The sequence below is a fragment of the Urocitellus parryii genome, chromosome 11 (assembly GCF_045843805.1).
Source record: "Urocitellus parryii isolate mUroPar1 chromosome 11, mUroPar1.hap1, whole genome shotgun sequence".
Taxonomy (NCBI): domain Eukaryota; kingdom Metazoa; phylum Chordata; class Mammalia; order Rodentia; family Sciuridae; genus Urocitellus; species Urocitellus parryii.
In genome coordinates, this window is record NC_135541.1 from 110,878,535 (window position 1) to 110,896,333 (window position 17,799).

The 17,799-nt window shown below is 41.8% G+C and overlaps 1 protein-coding gene across 4 annotated transcripts in view; it reads right to left on the reverse strand.

Annotated features, from left to right (window-relative positions):
- Tbx15 (T-box transcription factor 15) overlaps positions 1–17,799 on the reverse strand; it is a 107,911-nt gene that overhangs the window by 55,190 nt on the left and 34,922 nt on the right. Inside the window, exon 1 of one of the 4 annotated variants that reach the window (XM_026413702.2) lies at positions 8,289–8,497. The exons of the other annotated variants lie outside the window; for them this stretch is intronic. The gene's annotated coding sequence lies outside the window, so the exon portion shown is untranslated. Of the gene's footprint in view, positions 1–8,288; positions 8,498–17,799 lie in introns of those variants that run through there. 4 annotated transcript variants of the gene reach the window in all.

Here is a 17,799-nt window from a genome sequence, read left to right on the forward strand (position 1 = left end):
TAAGCATGAAGAACTCATTTGAATGACCCAGAAAGCTTTGCTGGCCATCAGATGCCTTTTATGAATAGCATTTCACCATGGGGAGTTTCAGTAAATCGGGAACATAAACAATAAAGTGACATTTCACAAAGAAGTTAAAGGAGAAACTCAGGAAACCTATAGTGAGCCGGTCATATCGTGTGATTTGTAAGGTCAAACTAACACAGTTCCATTCCCCCCCCCCCGAAATCCTTATATCAGTTCATAGCACTCTGCTCACTTTCTATCCCACTGATAAAATGGATACTGTAAGATGAAGTTCATAAACAGTTGAGTTTATTCATAAATAATAGTAGTGACAAAGCAGTTTCTGAATTTATATTTTATACATGTCATACATCCTTCCAATTGACGAGGTAGAAAGCATATATGTTTATGTCCATTTTGTAGATGAAGAAATTGAAACCAAGAGAAATTGAAAGCTAACAGGGTAGAACACCGGCCTTCTGCTTCCTAATTAAATGATCAGATGTCCCTGAGCTCAAACTAGGTTTGACCCTGGCCAAAGCAGCTGGCAATTCTGCTAACACTTCTCAACTATTTTAACCATCCCCACAACTGAAATGGTTTAAACATGTTTGATCTTGGCTGAGTCACATAACTATTCTGGTTCCCAATTTCCTTAATCTTTATAGCACAGCACATGCACATTTAATTAGAGGTGCTATAAAGGCCCTTTCAACTCTAATGTTTAATGGATGGATTAGTAGTGCAGCTTAGAGACCACCAAGTCTAACAACAGCAAACCAACCACAATAAATTGATTTGGTTATCATACATACAAATGCCTAAATTGCCTACACTTGATTTTAATGAACAGTTATTATCAAGATTGGAGACATTTTTTAGCACATTTTTACAGTCAGCCAACTGATGTGCATCTGCACTTAACAGATAATTTTGAAGAATCATTCAAGAATGCAGTGAACAAAGCATATTTAGTTCTGTGCCTCTGCTATTCACCAGGAGTGGGAAACTTGCAAGTCTCTTTGGTTCATTTGACCTGTTTCCTTATCTTTAATGTTAGAAGCTGAGGGTCTAAGACATGATCCAGCTTTAAAAATTATATTTGTAGCTATAACAAAACACAATCTAATGATTCTGTTGATAACCATACAATTGGCTTTGAATAGTGAGATGAATATGAGCTCTCACAAGAACTATCCCCAAATGTTAGTAGGTAACATCTATTGAGCTCCTACTATGTGTCAGGCACTCTGCTAAGACTTTATATATATAAAATATCATTTATGCCAAAGTTTAGATTACATCAGTTCTACTGCCTAAGGATTTCAGACACATGGGACTATATTTAATTACATTTTTATTTCACCAAAAGTTCGACTTTTTATAGACCAGGTTATATACTAATGGTTCAAGACAGTTAAACCAAGTTCTTGCCCTTAAGGAACTCACATGGTAGGAAGGACCTACTTAAAAAGACTAATGATGCTAGCTGCTCCAACAAAGGTGGGAAAAAATGTGTTAAGAAGCTTTGAGAAGGAAGCAACAATTATAAGAGAACTGAGGAGACTTCATGAGGTGACATTTTTTTTAATTAAAGAGAGAGAGAGAATTTTTTAATATTTGTTTTTTAGTTTTCGGTGGGCACAACATCTTTATTTTATTTTTTTATGTGGTGCTGAGGATCGAACCCAGCACCCCGAGCATGCCAGGCGAGCGCGCTACCGCTTAAGCCACATCCCCAGCCCATGAGGTGACATCTGAGTAAGAAGTTGAATTGTAAGTTCAGTATCAATGAGCAAGGAATGGTGGGGAAAGAATTTCATGTAGTAAGCATAAATAACATCAATAAGGATTTGACATTTTTAAGGGGCTGATAAGCAAACTGATATGGCCAAAGTTTATAATATGTAAAGAAAATTAGAGATGAAGGTGGAAAGTCAGGTTCAACTCAACTAAACAACCACTTATTGAACATTGACTGTTTTCTACTCATTCTTCTAGGCTCTTTGGACATCAAAGAACGAATGATTCCTGGCCAGATTGAGTTTGGAGAATCCTGGATGTCAGAACATTCAATTCTCCACAAACTCAAATTTTTATCTTGTATTATAGTGATGATGGTTCTGCCACCCAGACTCTGAATTCCATAAGCCAAGCCTGATGCTTTGCCACATCTTCTGTGTGAATGAAATATCATAGCCTGGTTTCAGTATGGCAGAGGGGTGCTAGAAGACAATGGCACAGGTAGAATTTTCTGAGATTAGATGCACAATGCCACTTCTATAGGATTGAACACCAACTCTCATCTATTCCCCCAAGGAAAAAGAGAATTTAAACAGTTAAAGGAGAAAGACTCAACTGAAATTTTAATCTAAACACTTTATCTGTTTTTTTCCCTCATGCCAAGGGCTGATGCCTGACCATATTGAGTGTTATTTTCTATTTGATTTTGCAGGAGAGTCATTCCTTGGTCTAGTTCCTAAATTTCAACGTTCCCAATCCCAAAATTCCATGGCCCTCTCAGGTCTTCCATTCACATCAGGGCAAACCTCAGAATCTTATACACAAGCAGCACTCTTGGTATCAAGTAGAAGTGGAATCCTATTTCCAGAGGACCTCTGCAGTGCAAATTATCAGATAGCTTAGTGAAAGCTGGTGATGAAACTTCATAGAGTAATTCTAAATATGGCCGAAGCAGAGCATTTGGCACTATCCTGAGTACGGACTGAGCCCAAATTTGATACTCCGTCCAGAGAGCTTCAAGGGAATGAACTATAACCCAAGTTGGATTAAACTAAAATTACGATAATAGCAAACACTCAAATAAGCCTGTGTGGATGACTTCAGTAATGGAATGGAGTCTTTGAGCTATCCGTGCCCTCCAAGTTCTATTTGGGAGAAAGGGGGTTGGTAACCTGAAGCCAGCAATTCCCATGCCAATAAGCCAATTAAGGAGACTAAGAGCTCATATCTCTTTAGCTGCCTAAAGCATTCTCTAACTAACAACCAGCACCTCTCTCAGTGATACATAGAACACAGCAAGGACTTGAAGTCATCTCTGAGATCTAAGCCTTTTTTTTAATATCTATTTTTAGTTGTAGCTGGACACAATATCTTTATTTATTTTTATGTAGTGCTAAAGATCGAACCCAGGGCCTCGCACGTGCTAGGCCAGCGCTCTACCGCTGAGCCACAACCCCAGCCCTGAGAACTAAGCCTTTTAAAGAAGCTTTGGAATAAAGTGAAGCAGTGGTTATTATTATTTTTTTTTATCTATTTCTGGGTGAACAGGCAAAGGTTCACTGACACTAAAAGTTTCACCTCTCACATTCCAGAATGCTTTGAAGGTGGAGGGAATTTACAAAAAAAAAAAAAAAAAAGGAAAAGATATAATGGGTATTCTATTAGACCTTTTATTTATGGTCTTACATAAATTTCCCAGAAACCCTATGAAGTAGGCATTAATGCTGCCACTTTTCAAATGTGTAGGCAGAGGCATGGCATGACTAGAAGACTTCCCTCATCATGTGAGCAGGAGAAGTCAGAGAGGGATGCCAGTCAGTTCACACTGGAGTTGATGTTCTTCCCACTGTGGACTGCGGCTGGCTTTCAGATTTAGCACTGAATAGCTGTGCACTTGCAGACTGCTAGGAAGACAGCTCTATGCAAACAAAAACATTGTCAGTTCTTTGGGGGGGGGGAGCAAATCCAAACCAAGGTGGGGGCCGGGGCCGGGGAGGGGGGGATTTCCTTTCTCAGTACCAGGGCAGTTATGTCGGGGAATGATTTAATTCCCTTCACCAACCTGACATTATTTAACACCTCAGTTTAAGTGTAAAAGGCTTCTTTTGTTGTATTTTACCTTCTATCCCTAGTCCAACCTGGGTCAAGTATCCAAATGTGACACTGAAGATCACTGTTGATGTCAAATTGCCCTTTTTCTTTAGCCTAGATCAATAAACCAAATAAGATTAAAAGGTACAGTACTTGGAAAATATTTGGGCTTTGAGAAATGTTTAATGACAGCAATGAAAGACAGGACAGGGCCTTTGAGTTAGTTCCTATTTGTGCAAAATTTGTTTGTTTAGAGGCTTAACTCAGATCAAAGTGTCAAGGCCCAAAAGTTTTTAATGGTCTTTAGTGAATGTGTATGTTTGAAGAGAATTCAGCTGATAATAATGTATGTCAAAGAACTTTACAAACAGATACGTGTCAGATTAACATAGAAGGTTCTATGCCAAAGTCAGGGAAACAACAACAAAAATAAGACAAATATGAGCTATGGATTATCTAAAATCATCTTGATTTCAAATATTTTTTAGTTTCCCATAAAGTTAAGAATGATGAGACCATTTTTTTTTTTTTTGGTTTAAAAGATATTCCTGATTAATGCACAACAACACATAAATGAAATAATCAAAATGGGCCATCAGCCACATGGCTATAGAGCCAACCTAAATACCTCTTGGACCAGAGGCCTTCCAAAAGTTGATTCTGATCAACGGAGTGGCCTTGAAAATTTACCAGTTGATTTTAAGCTACCAACTGTCAACACAGCCCCTCCTTGAGGGGCTTGGCATTTTTCCTGGGCAAAGTGACACATTAGCTCATCCCCAAGCCAGTGCTTACTTAGCTCTTTGCAACCTTGACTTCCAACCTCCCACCACCACTCCCACCACCAGCCACTGCCATAGCACCATATTACAACTGCCATCCTGGTCTTTTAAATTTTGTGAAGTGAAAAGTAGGCTTTCCTCCAAGGGCCCTAGAAGCTCTTACCCGGTACCTTGTTAGAATGTTCCCATTAAACAACAGTTAGTAAATTCATGCTGATGTACGAAAGGGGAAGAACTAAACAGTCAATTGCTAAGCAACAAGAATAATTTAACTATGACTCCTGGAGACAGTGTCCTTGGAGGTGGTAATTTCAAGCATGTGAGTAGGATAGACATGTGAGCAGAGCCAGGAATATACAATGCCCTTTAAATGACACTCAGGAGACCTCCAGCTACACCAAGTTTAAAATACACCCACCCTGACATACAAACAGAGAACTAGTCTGTTGGGTGAATATAAGCAGTACATAGCTAACACCTATAATAACCTCCTCAGTGACCTGCTGAGTTCTTTCATTCCATCAATCATTTATTTGTTCAACAAGAGAAAAGTAGGCTTTCCTCCAAAGCCCCTGAAAGCTCTTACCCTATACCTTGTTAGAATGTTCCTATTAAAACAACAGTAAGTAAATTCATGCTGAGTGTGGAGGTGAGTTTGTGTGTTTCCTAGGTGCTTGATCATGACAGATAATCATTAAAGTGACTGAACTCACTGCACTTCATTTGAAGACCTCAAAAGCTTTCAGGGCAGACCTTGCCTATTAGTGTAACACAAATCACAGTCATGGAAAAAAAGCTGGTAGGATTCCATCAGTTCACGATATGAAGTCGATGCTTGAGGATCTAGCCTAGGTTTGGCAATGCACAGGTGCTGTGAGGGGCACCAAATTGAAAAATATATGACCTATGCCAGTAGGCGCTTACAAAATATACTAAAAGTAGAAAAGTTAAAACCCAGCATGACACCTAGCACACTAGGGCTTGGTATCCGAAAGATGAAGGTCCACAGTTCATCTCTTCTCTTTCTAACTGCCTAACCTTGAGCAAATCACTCGCCCTCTTTAAGCTTTAGTTTTATCATTTGTAAAATAAGGATACCTACTTTGTGAAAACTTTTATGAATTGCAAAAAGATGTGTGTATTTGTGTATTTACACAAACACTGTGTAGATAGAAAAAGATTTGAACATATGAATACTACTTTTCATATACTGTTATCTCAGAAAAATAGGAACAAAATGCCATGGTGTTTACAGGTGAGGGGAACCTCTTCCATTCCAGAAGTCTTTTGTGGGCATAAGGAAGAGAAGTCTGAAATGCAAAGACAGAGATGAGAAAAGAGGAGAAGGATCTTCCAGGAAAAAAGAAAGCTGTAGCAGAAGCATGTGTTTAGAGAACGGCAACATATTATATACCCAGATCACTCGTCTCCTTAGCACCTGGAACTGTGTCTGGCACCTATTACACACTCAATAAAATGTTATTTTGTTGAATGAATAAAATGTCTGTTTAACAACACAGGTGGAGAAGAGCTGGGAGGGTACCTAGTGCCACATGAACAATCCTCAATGCTGTTCTTCCAGGCTTCCTCCAGGAGACAAAGAAGACCCTAGTAAAGAAGTGTCTTAATTATGTACTATGTTCCCAGTGAAATCCCTATTAAATCCCAGGGTTGCCTCCTGACTTCATATCGTGAACTGTTGGAATCCTACCAGCTCTTCTTTTCAAGACTGCGATTTGTGTTATACTAAAAGGCAAGGTCTGCCCTGAAAGCTTTTGGGGTCTTCAAATGAAGTGCAGTGAGTTCAGTCACTTGAATGAGTATCCGTCATGATCAAGCACCTAGGAAACACACAAACTCACCTCCGCACTCACCTGAGAAGCAAAAGGTGCTACACTCATGAGGATAAAATGGATAGAAGATCAACCCCTTCTACAAATGCGAGAGCTAGTGATGCTGAGGGAAAAGAAGATAAGAGATGCCCTCCTCCAGGTTCACAGGGACTCCCGATAAACAGCGGCTGCACCCCAGGCCCCCACACTTTGACTATCCCTGCTGACTTCAGTGAAGTGGCATTTCCAGAGATGCCCCCCGGGGGGGTATGGGAAAGAGCATGGACCATCTTCAGAATCCTACGGACTCACTACCCTGCAAGCAACTTACCTTTTCGAGCCACTTTCCTCATCTAAAATGGAAATAATAATAATCAAGAGATACTGATGCTTCTCAAGAAAGTCCCTGCACAGCACAGGAATACATTTAATTCTTTTCCATAGTTTAGAAAGGGAGGTGACCATAAGATTTAGATTTTTTTTCCCAATCAATTTTCCTACTCATCTCTGAAAAGAAGAAAGAAAGTGTGTGTCCTTTTAAATGAAGAAAAACATATCCCAATAAAGAAAATATAAAATGGAAAATGGGAAAAGGTCACAAAGCAAAAAGAATAAAAATAATTCAGGGCCTAATGGGGAAAAATAAAACATTAAAATTGAATAGCATTAGTAGACATGGTAAAAAGGCAGAAGGAGAAAAAGCCAAAAAGAATACAAAACACACACACACACACACACACACACACACACACACACAATGAAAATGCCCACATAAGAAAGCCTGTTTTGTGTGAAACTTTCAAGGGATTATCTCCTGGTTTGCACTGCTTGAGAAGGAAACTAACCATGTCGAGAAAGAAGAAAGATGGAGGCAAACTCTAGCCTTGAACAGAGAAGCAGGGAGAGTGTCTAAGGCTGAAGAAGCAACCCAAGGACACTTCTCCCTGGAGGCAGAGAGGCCAGAAGGAACAGGGAGGCTGTAGGGAACCCTGACTCCGGCTCAGCTATGTTCTGGAGAGCACCCACTCCCTGCCTCTAGAGAGGGAAGTACACACGAGGGAGGCAGAAAAGATCCAGAGCTTAGGTGAGGCTCCCAGGGGCCAGAAGGGGGAGGACCAAGAATTGGGTGGTATAACCCTATTTTTTACCAGCGAGATTATGGAGACTCAGACAAGCTATCGTGCCCACGAGCACCACCACCCAGAAACATCTGAGAGAAAATAAGGCCCCAAGTCTTTCTTTACTCCAAAACTAGAAACTCATCCACCATCACACATCACCCCCTCAGGAAACCCTAAAATCAAATGCTTTCACAGAAGAAAGGAGCCTACTCCCAGGACACAGGGTAAGCCCTACGAGTGAAAGAAATACTCTGGATTCGTGATATTCATAGCATTCTCTTTTAATTCACAACTCACCCCAACAGCTGAAGACACTGGCAAAATTTAGAATTCCACCTTTACATCCTATAGTCCCAGACCCTCCAGTAAAACTCTGCCTCTTGAATGTCTTTTGTCGGGATTGTTTTTTTTTTTTTTCTTTCTAAAACCTTTTCCAAAAGGGAATGAGTCATCAAAGGATCCTAACCCCAGGTAAACCCAGGGTAGATTTTTTTTCCCCCCCCCCGCTGGCCAAGGACAGGGTGGGGTGAGGTAGAAAGTGCTTCTTCTGTAGGTAGAAGGCTGGTTGAGGAATTTCAAAGTCAACATGTTATTCCTAACTCCCATCTCTAACTCCCTTCATCTCCACCAGGTCACTTGAATAATCCACCTGCTCCCAAGTCAACACCTTGGCTAGAGCATGCCTCTGTTTTTCCCCCCCCAGGCCTACCTACCTTGACGGGTCAGGGTGACCCTTGGAGACACAGTGTCCTCCAAGTGTGTCAGCAATTCAGAAGCTGACAGCTTCTAAAATAGCTGGTGTGTTCTTGGGTGTCTGTTGCCCTCAGAAGGAGCGGTGGTGTCACCGAGGCAGCAGGGGGTTCCCTGCCAACGCTGCTCCTCCCCTCCTCCCCATAAGGCTCTGCCCTGCCTCTCCCCATCCCGGCCTCGGAAGACTTTGAGCCCAGGGGCCATGGCATTTAAGCACTGTCAGAGTTCCCACTTCGATTCCCGTGGTGGTGCCAGTTCAGCATCTGGCAGGATGACCCAGCCTGAACTGTATTTAGAAGCTTCAGACATGGCACCACGTTCCAACCCATCTCAGAGTGACAGGAGATTTCCTGAGCACCTGGGCTTGTGATTCAAGTACTCCTCCTCCCAGGGAATGAGGGTCAAAATGACTTTCCTCTGATGATCTGTTTTTCTTATCAGGAGGCTAGTCTTCTGCTGCAGACCTATTCTCAGAATCAATCTCTATCAATACTATGATATCATGCTATGTTTTTAAATCCACAGTTTTTATACAGCTGACAACACACGGCACGGAAACAGAGAATACTGGGAAAATCATTCAGAAAATGTGTTCAGTGTTGCGTTCATGGACTCTTCTTGCAAAGATAAACTTCCCTAGAAATACATTCTGGGGGTGCTCGGCATCTAGCAGATATTATCAGTGAATAAAGAGATCCAGTCCATGGTTTCACTTTATGAGATGGTGATAATAATTTACTTCATCTTCTTGGCAGCCTCAAAGGCAGTCTTAAAAGTAGTCTAGGAGAGTCTCAAAAAAAAAATGGCAAGCTATTTCTGATTAGCAGTTAAAAACAAAAACCTAAGTCTCATCTATTTATATTTAATAGAATCTCCACCTAGACAGGCATACTGATAATTGTATAACACTAATCAGGTGGGCTGTCGGTTTCAAGGGTTACGGCACACAGGTTCCCAACTCTGATAGGTCACGGGAGCCAGAAAGATTGACCCCTAACTCTCTGTCCCAGTGTCCCTGAGCAGAGTCCCATAGAGACACCCTGTCATTTAAAAGGCATCAGTGTTTGGACTCTTCCCATTTCTGGGCAAAGACCCAACACTCAGAGAATGTGGTTTTAGGATCATGGCATCTAATCCATTCAAGGATTATTTTCCCCCCTACTGCTCAGATGGGTGTGTTAATCATCACCTCCCTTTGTTCTGTAATAAATTCAGCCCTGGCTAATTCCAAGTCTCTATGCATCACTGAAGTTTAAAGATGGCGTTTTGACAGGTCAGATATTCAGAATCAATGGACCACCAACCAGTCAAATATTTTAAGTAGTTTTAGGAACATGTGGAAGTAATTTTTTCCAAGTATTCACAAGTCTGAGGATGAGATCTTATTGATGGCATATGAGCTGTTGTATATATTAAAGTATTACTTTATATACTATATTCTACATATAATCAAAATTGATCCAACAGTAAAGCAGATTTTCCTTATTATACTGAGTATTACACAAGTGTTATCATACAAATTAGAATGAAGTACACACTCTATAGAATCTTTTTTAAAAAGCAATAAAGGACTAAGGTAAAATTATAAGTGAAGCGCAATGGGTACATATTTAAAATACAAATGTTATATAGGTGAGATTATTTCATAGAAACCAGAATATTTTGTGACACTGACGACCCACCTGCATTTAACTACAATCACCTGAAACAGATGCAGTGAATTTATTGAAAGGAAAAATTATTCTATAAAGTATTTCTAATTTAAGTCAAGAGGTTATTAACCTAAAAATCAATGGGGTCTGTGTCACCTAAAATGGTCATTTGTAAGAGCTTGTATTTTTCTGGGAAGAGGATGCATCAGAGTTATGGGATTCTCGAAGAGAAGCATACTATTTAGCCAGTTTTCTTCAATGGGGGACAAAGGTTCATTTTTCCAAGCTCTCTTCCATAATATAGTGTTTCCTCACAGCCAAATATTTATAACGGGAGAAATATTCAAAAGAAACAATAAAGAATATGACAGTGCACCTTAATAAAAAAAAATGCATTTTTTTTCTCCCTGGTAAAAATGAAGTGGTTGTGTTTTCCTGTGTAACGGTGACTGTTAAATAGTCACATGAGATCACCTCTTTTTCTCTGCATGTCTCCTTATTTCCAATTTATCCTTATGATAGCCATACATACATGTGCATAGAAATAGGGTCAATGATTCCCATATCAGATCTTTTGGGGAAGTCAATGGATTATAAATTATCTATTTTTATATGTAATAACAAATGGGGTTTCTCCTTTAGCCTGGCTGCTTTTCCTCTCTCAGTCTCTCACTCTCCTTCCCACTTTGTCTCAGAAAAAGCACCAGTGGCACAGAAACCCTCCATTCACCAGGCCATTTCTTCCTATGTAGGATAAAACCACAGCAAGTTTTCTGTCGGGGGGGACACACCGTCCAGTCTTCTCCCTGGGGAGTGCTGTCTGTCGGTAGTCCCCATCCCCAGAAGAAATCCCTCGCCCTGTGTCCTCTGAGGCCGAGCCTGCATCTGGCCCTGGGGCAGAGAAGCAGCTCCCCGGGGAAAGCCGAGTGCAGAGCACAGCCTGTCAGCCAGAGTGCAGAGCACAGCCTGTCAGCCAGGCTGTCCACACCGAGCCTTTCCTAAAGGCCAGGGCAACCTGGCCTGCCAGGGGAGAGAACATTTTGGTGAGCTCAGTTTGTTTGCTGTGAGAACCTCCCTGTCCTCGCAGCTAAATGTCTATTTTTATCACCCCCTGTGACACTGAAGACACGCTGCTGTCGTTAACGGGAATGACAAATAGACTCAACTCTGCATTATTTGTCATTCTATGGGGGAAAGACCCCCGGTTCAAAATCTGGAAGCAAGAGTGTGAGCTCTGGTTCTAACTCTCGGTAGCACCATTTAACAGTGAAGAAGCCGTTTAGCCCCACAGAGACTCTGTTGACCCACTTGTGAACAGTGGATGTGGAATCCTACTGCCTACCCAACTGGATGAGTCACCAGCAGAGTGAGCTAATGCAGAGGGAAGCACTTTGTCAACTACAAAGTGCTTTAGAAACGTAAGTTATCAGCACTACAAGTGACCCATTTTTAGCCCCCAGCACTTTCTCTGCGGGCTGCAAAGATTGTGCTGCATCCATGCAGCGCCCATTAAAGATGAGGAAACGGAGAAACAAAGTGGTGAAGTGAGAAGTCCTGTTCCCTGGGAGCCTGATTCTCTCCTCTCACTCATCCACACCTCCCTCAGATTGGCTACTTCATTTCCTCTTGCTGGTCTTTAAAATGAAAATGATCATTGCTTGCTTCTGTAAGTCAAAGATATAGACACAATAGCCTCCCTAATGTTATTTTTTTTCCCCACCTTGGCCTATGATTCTGCAAGATGTAATTAAGCCAGGTCAAGGGTTATCTTGTGGTGGAGTGTGGACTAGTAGCCAGGACTGCTGACCCACAGACCTTGTCTTATCATTGTTCCTTTGGCCTCTGAATCACAGCATCTGGCCATCTCCCATGTGGTTTTACTGTATTTTGATTTTCTGTTAATCAATAAATGTAGAAACTAATCACTGATTAAGAAAAATAGCCCATTACCCAATGAGAGCAGGCAGATATTTCTTTAGATGGTCAGACGGCAATTCATTTGAAGATATTAGTTCTGTGATGTACCCATTTATAGAGAGGTCACTTAGGCAGCAGGAAAATTGGGTTATAATTAACCAAACTGCTTTACTCACGAAAAGTGATAGGAGGCTTTGCTCAAGGCAGTGGCAAAATGCTCCGTGGACAAGCCCATGGGATTCCAGGCTGGAGCAGAGCTGGCGTTCTGCTCCCCTAGTGTGAAAGGAAACTCTAGCCCACGGAACCTCGGGTTCATTTTCCATAAAGTCACTCGGGTTTTTCCAGGTCCGATATTCCCGTGTATTTTCTCCTTTGGGTCTTAGCACTTCTTCTTTGCCCCACCGAGTCTGCTTAGTGAGAGAAGTTACCACCGGTTCTCATTTCTTAAAAGGATCTTCTGAAAAATGCTGCTTGTTGTCTCAGAGTGACATTGATTTCCCTTCTCTCCAGAAAGACCCCCACGGTGGTTTGGATTGGGCTGACATAGGTGGATGCAGTTCTCTCAAAACTATTTATTTCTAGAGACAGATGTTCTTCCAACTCAGTCCTTGGAAGAAGAAAGAATGTGACATGATTCTTGTCATGTTCTTAAGCGAAGTATGAAGACTTCCTTCTTATCATTATTTGTAATTTAGTTATGAGCCAATGCGGTCCATAAACTATATCATCTTAGGCAGGGAGGGCAAATGAGTTTCAATATAGATGTCATTTCTGATCATTTGATGGTGGAAGTTCAAAGTACAAAACTGAGAAGAATGAGGCCCGATCCAAGCTTAGAGGGGAAAGTTCTAGATTGATTAGTGATGTCTGCCATGAACAGAGAAGGAAGGAATAGCAGCCTATGTGTTGACTATTCCCTATCCTATTCCTTCTCAGGTTTCTATCAAAATGCTGCTCTACATGAATTGTCATGGTATTCCTCTTACCAGATCTCAGGGAGTAAAGACATAATTTATGGTAGTGTCCGTATTTTATACTATTCTTTCCAAGTGGTCCAGGTTTTCCAGGGGACTCAGAGAAGCCACTCATCTTTCTCCTCCAGCAATAAGGTCATCATGTTAGCAAATTTCTGCTCTGACACAGTTGTGGTTTTAATGGAGAACTAATGTCTTCATCAGTATCTGTGCTATTTCACACTTCATTTCCTCCCCAACTCTTGGATGAAAACCATCCAGTCCTGGTGATTTACTTTATGGGAGTTTCTTTCAAGTGAGTTTCCTTCTCTAGAGATGCCGTGCAAGCATTTTCAGGGCTCCAGCTGGGGAGCACCCAGCCTTGAAACATCAGTGTGGGATCAAGTCATTCAAGAAAGCCAAAGGCCTTGGCAGCAACCTGGCCGTGAGGCCCTTCGCCGAGGCCCTCAAGTCTGAGGCTAACAGAAGCAGCTGCTGTTTCCTGCCACTCTGTCGGCACTGGGTCAGTGGCTCAAGGTGGTCTAGCCTGCCGGGACCCTGAGAACTGGAGGAGATGGGAGGAAAACACAGACGCTCTCAACTTGTGATCTGCAACTCACACTGTCTTCAGGGAGTTTCACAAGTCTCGAAACGAGGCAAGAATGGCCTTAAACTTCTTTTAGGGGACCAATTTTTGTAACCATCATCCAACCCATATTCTTCAAGACACTCCTAATCCCCATTCCTCAAGATAAATCTGGATTTAAAATATTCTATCTGGGCTGGGGATGTAGCTCAGTGGGGGAGCACTTGCCTATCGTGAGCAAGGCCCTAGGTTCTTCCTTCCCCAGCATCATCACAAAATAAATACATCTATCTTCCAATGACTGGCTTGAAAAAAACAGTCCCAGTATGAGTGCACAATAAATGCTTTGCTTTTAGCTTTGATAAAATTCTGGCCGGATGGTATAACTCAGAGGAATGAATAGGGAGGATGAAGGAAGAAACGTTACAACCTCACAGTTTTACAGGACTGCTCTTGGGAGAAGGAGGGTCCCCTTCAGGGTAACCATCTGACAGTCTTGGTATCTAGTCATTCAGTTCTGCTGATTTGAGGCTTCGTCAGAGAAAGGCCAGGTCTGATTTCCCTGGGAGGGGACAAACAAAGGATTGAGGAGAAGGACCCAAGCTGAAGCCAGCTAATGACGAGCCAGCACTGGCATGAAGACGACCCCTTCTTCAGACACCTTCGTGGCAGAAGCCCACATGATGTGGCCTCATTTGGGTCTTCAATATAGCTTAAATGAGGACAAGAGATATGTTGCACCATTGAAGTATTTGCCAATATCAGCAGAAGAAAATATGTAGGCACCTTCTCACAGGCCAAACTCCAAATTCAGGGCCAGGTGGCTGCCTTCTCAGAGAAACCTGTGCGAGCGGCTCCAGCGTGCACTGCAGGACCTCTAATGTGGTTGTGTTGTTGCTATTTTGCTATTAAATGATTATCTGCACTCATGCCTGGATAAAGATGGGCCTCTCCTCACCCTTCTGCAACAGGAAAATATTACTCAGAATGCCAGAGTTCAAAGACGATGGTCAAGGAATATAAGAAAAGTAAAGGCTTCAGTGACTCCATGCTCGATGGTAGAGCAACACAATATGCTTCATATTCCTCACTGGGAAGCAGTCGGTTTGTACTGAAGATCTGGGTGTGCTCTTGGTTCCCTGCCAAATGAGGCAGTGAGGATAGGAAAGTCCAGCACATTCCTGTGGCACTCTGAAAAGGCACTGGCACCTACTGTCCCCCAAAACACAACTCACGGGAGCCACCTTTATACTGCAAAAGTTTAAACTCTGAAGAACAAATAGAATCATCACCCAATTCAAAAGCCGAGTAGTGATATGCAATAAGAACAGAACACTTGGTCTGGGGTTGTAGCTTAGTGGTTGAATGCGTGCCTTGAGTGCATGAGGCACTGGGTTCGATCCTCAGCACCATATAAAAAAGTAAATAAATAAAACAAAGAGATTGTGTCCATCTATAACTTAAAAAAAGTTTTAAAAAAACAGAACATTTTAGAAAACAAACAATTAGAAATTATAAACTATGACTATATCTATAATGTCATCAAACACCAAGTTTGGAACAAATTTCCTCAACAAGAAAGAAAAGATTCTGCTCACCCGAGACTTGAAATGTTCCAACTCCAACTGTCAGGATAATAAAATAACAGGGAAGAAGTTTATCTCTCTACAGTAGGAGATTTCCCCCCCACCCCAATTGCTTGGTATTCTAAATTCTTAGAGTAGTCCTCCATTCAACTCTGTGGAGTTTCACAAACACACAACAGCTAATGTGCAATTCCCCCGAGAAGGGTACAGGGACAGCTGAGGAACAGGAGTAACCTGTGCCACCTCCTTCTCCCAGCTGAAGAAAGGCCCTGGGGGTGTGGGGTCTGAGTAACAATAATAACAGGCTCTGGGCCGGGGGCAGGATCTGTGGAATCCCAGGCCCTAGTCCTCTTTCTCTGGCTGGCAGGGTCTCCACACAGCTCTTGAGCTCTCCTTGGCAGTCCTTAAAGTTCACCTGCTACAACCACAGGTGCTATTTTCTGCTTCCACTTGTGTGGACTAAGTTGCAACACTCCATTGTTCCTGATTCCAGGTGGCAAAACCTAAAGGTCATGGTTAACCTGGGCTGAAATTGCTTCCTGTGCCCATCCCTGACAACCTGCACTGGTGTCCTCCAAAAGTCAACCCCTGGAGGTCAGCGGCCCGTGTCCCCAGAGGGGACTTGCTGCTTCTCCCCATCTCCAGCCATGAGAAGGTAGGTCTCTGGCCTGGGCCTTCCCCCAATGCAAATGTGAGAGGACCCTGCCCCCATCCTGGTCAGAAACCTGAATGTGGTTCTTGGTGCCTCAGAAATGTAGGGCTGCAGTGGAAGATGAAACAAGGGTAAGACAGGAGTGAAATTTTTTTAAAAAATAATTTTCTGTGATAAAATCAGCTATGTTTTCAGTTTAAAACTAAGATTCTCAATTCCCCATTCTTTTAGGTATGAGTTCTCCTCCCACACAGAGTGCTGCTGAGAGCGATGGCCTCAGACCCACTCTTTTTAGAAGACCCTTTGCAGTCCTGGACCAGCCATCAGTTCCTGGTGTTTAATCCCTTTCTCCTGGACAGTCTGCCTTAATGTACCTCTCTACACACCCACAATGACCAGACTGGGCACCCACGTGAAGTCTGGCTCAACCTCCCAAGCAGGCCAACCAGAGGAGGCTCAGCAAATAGAATAATTGCTCCTCTTTGACTCAGAAATCTAAGAAGGACTTCATGCCATGGTCAAAATCCTGCACCAGGACCCACAAAAGACAGAAATCAAATAATTTTTTTTTTACTTGAAATTCTTCTGTCTCAGAAAATGAGGTGTAAGAAACCACCAAGGAAAGACTGTGTCCTCCACCAAACAACTTTAGCACTTGAAAAAAATGGTGCATTCCATATTTAGATCCTCCCTCAGTTCAGGCCTCTTACAGCAGTATATAAATAGGGAAAGTAGTTACAAAAGAAGGCAGGAGGAAAGGGACACATTTCTTTCTTTTTTCTTTTTAATATATAGATTCAATACTGACATTTTTCCACATTGCCGAGAATTGGTTTCTGGAGAAAATGTATGGTTAACTAAAGGCATTCTCTTTGAGATTTGATTATATGACTAAATTCAATTCATTAAGGCCACTGATATTTTTTCAGACTAGTGAGCTTTTGGTTGTCCTGTAAAACTTACCCTCATAAATGAGTCACTGGAATTTAATTCACTCTCAATGCGCCCCTTTTATTTTAACTCTCTATAACACCTGATTAAGTCAGCCGACCAAATATAAAATACAAAATGTAGTATAAATATAAAATAGAATATAAAAATAAGGAGATACAAAATAGTCTTGGGGCAAATTCCAACTCCTGTACAGGCCCAGTAGAAACATGGATCTCTGCCGTTTCATTAATTCCCAACCTCCTGTCCCCCACACTTAGGGCTTCAGGACCCTCAGAGCTTCACTCCAACTAGAAAGAGAGGTAAAATTGACTTACCCAAAATTCTACTTTTAAAATGAAGTCTCATTATTTCATGACTCATATAATATGATTTCAAGTGGAGATGAAAGAAAGGTCATGTGCTTATGGGTAAGTTTACACCATAGAAATTATCTGAAACCCATGCCTTCCTATGCAGAACTAACACTTTATACACAGGATCATTTAAAGTTTTTAGCTTCTTCTTATTATTCTTTTTTTTTAATCTATTAAAAAAAAAGTCAACAATTCTCTATTACATGAAATTTCTCGATAAATACCGATGAATATTTTCTTGCTCCCTTCAAAGGTAGACATTATTTCAGGAGATAGGTAGTTCTAAATAGTCTAAAATTAACAGGATCAAGGGGTTGTCTGTATTTGGAGTGGGAATGGACCCAAGGTGAGTACTGTAAGCTGTCAATAGTGACCTCTATTCATCCTTCTAAGTTCTCATAATCAGAAAGACCAAATGGGGCCGAGGTTCTAGCTCTCAAAAATTGTCACCATTCAGGCAGTTACTGGAAGGAACACGAATTCCCACATGGACACTTGGAAGAGCATCGCTCTGATCAGCTACTTTCCAATGGGCTGTCAAAGCCTCCACCTGCAATCAAATCAAACTGTAATGGGAAGACTAAATATCACAACTGACAAAGTCAGATTAAGCTTTGGGGACCAAGGAAAGCTAAGGAGTTCCCTGGCTTCGCTTGCCAAAGCAAGGATCAAAGGGAGCTTGGAGTGGGTGCAATATCACAGTCCTGGAACGGAGGTCAGGTATTTGGCCTTTTCCTGGCTTCCAATGATATTGAATACAACAGATAAATTAAGATCAAGGCACAAGGCAGTTCTAAAAGCACCAGCTTGTCCCTAAGAGA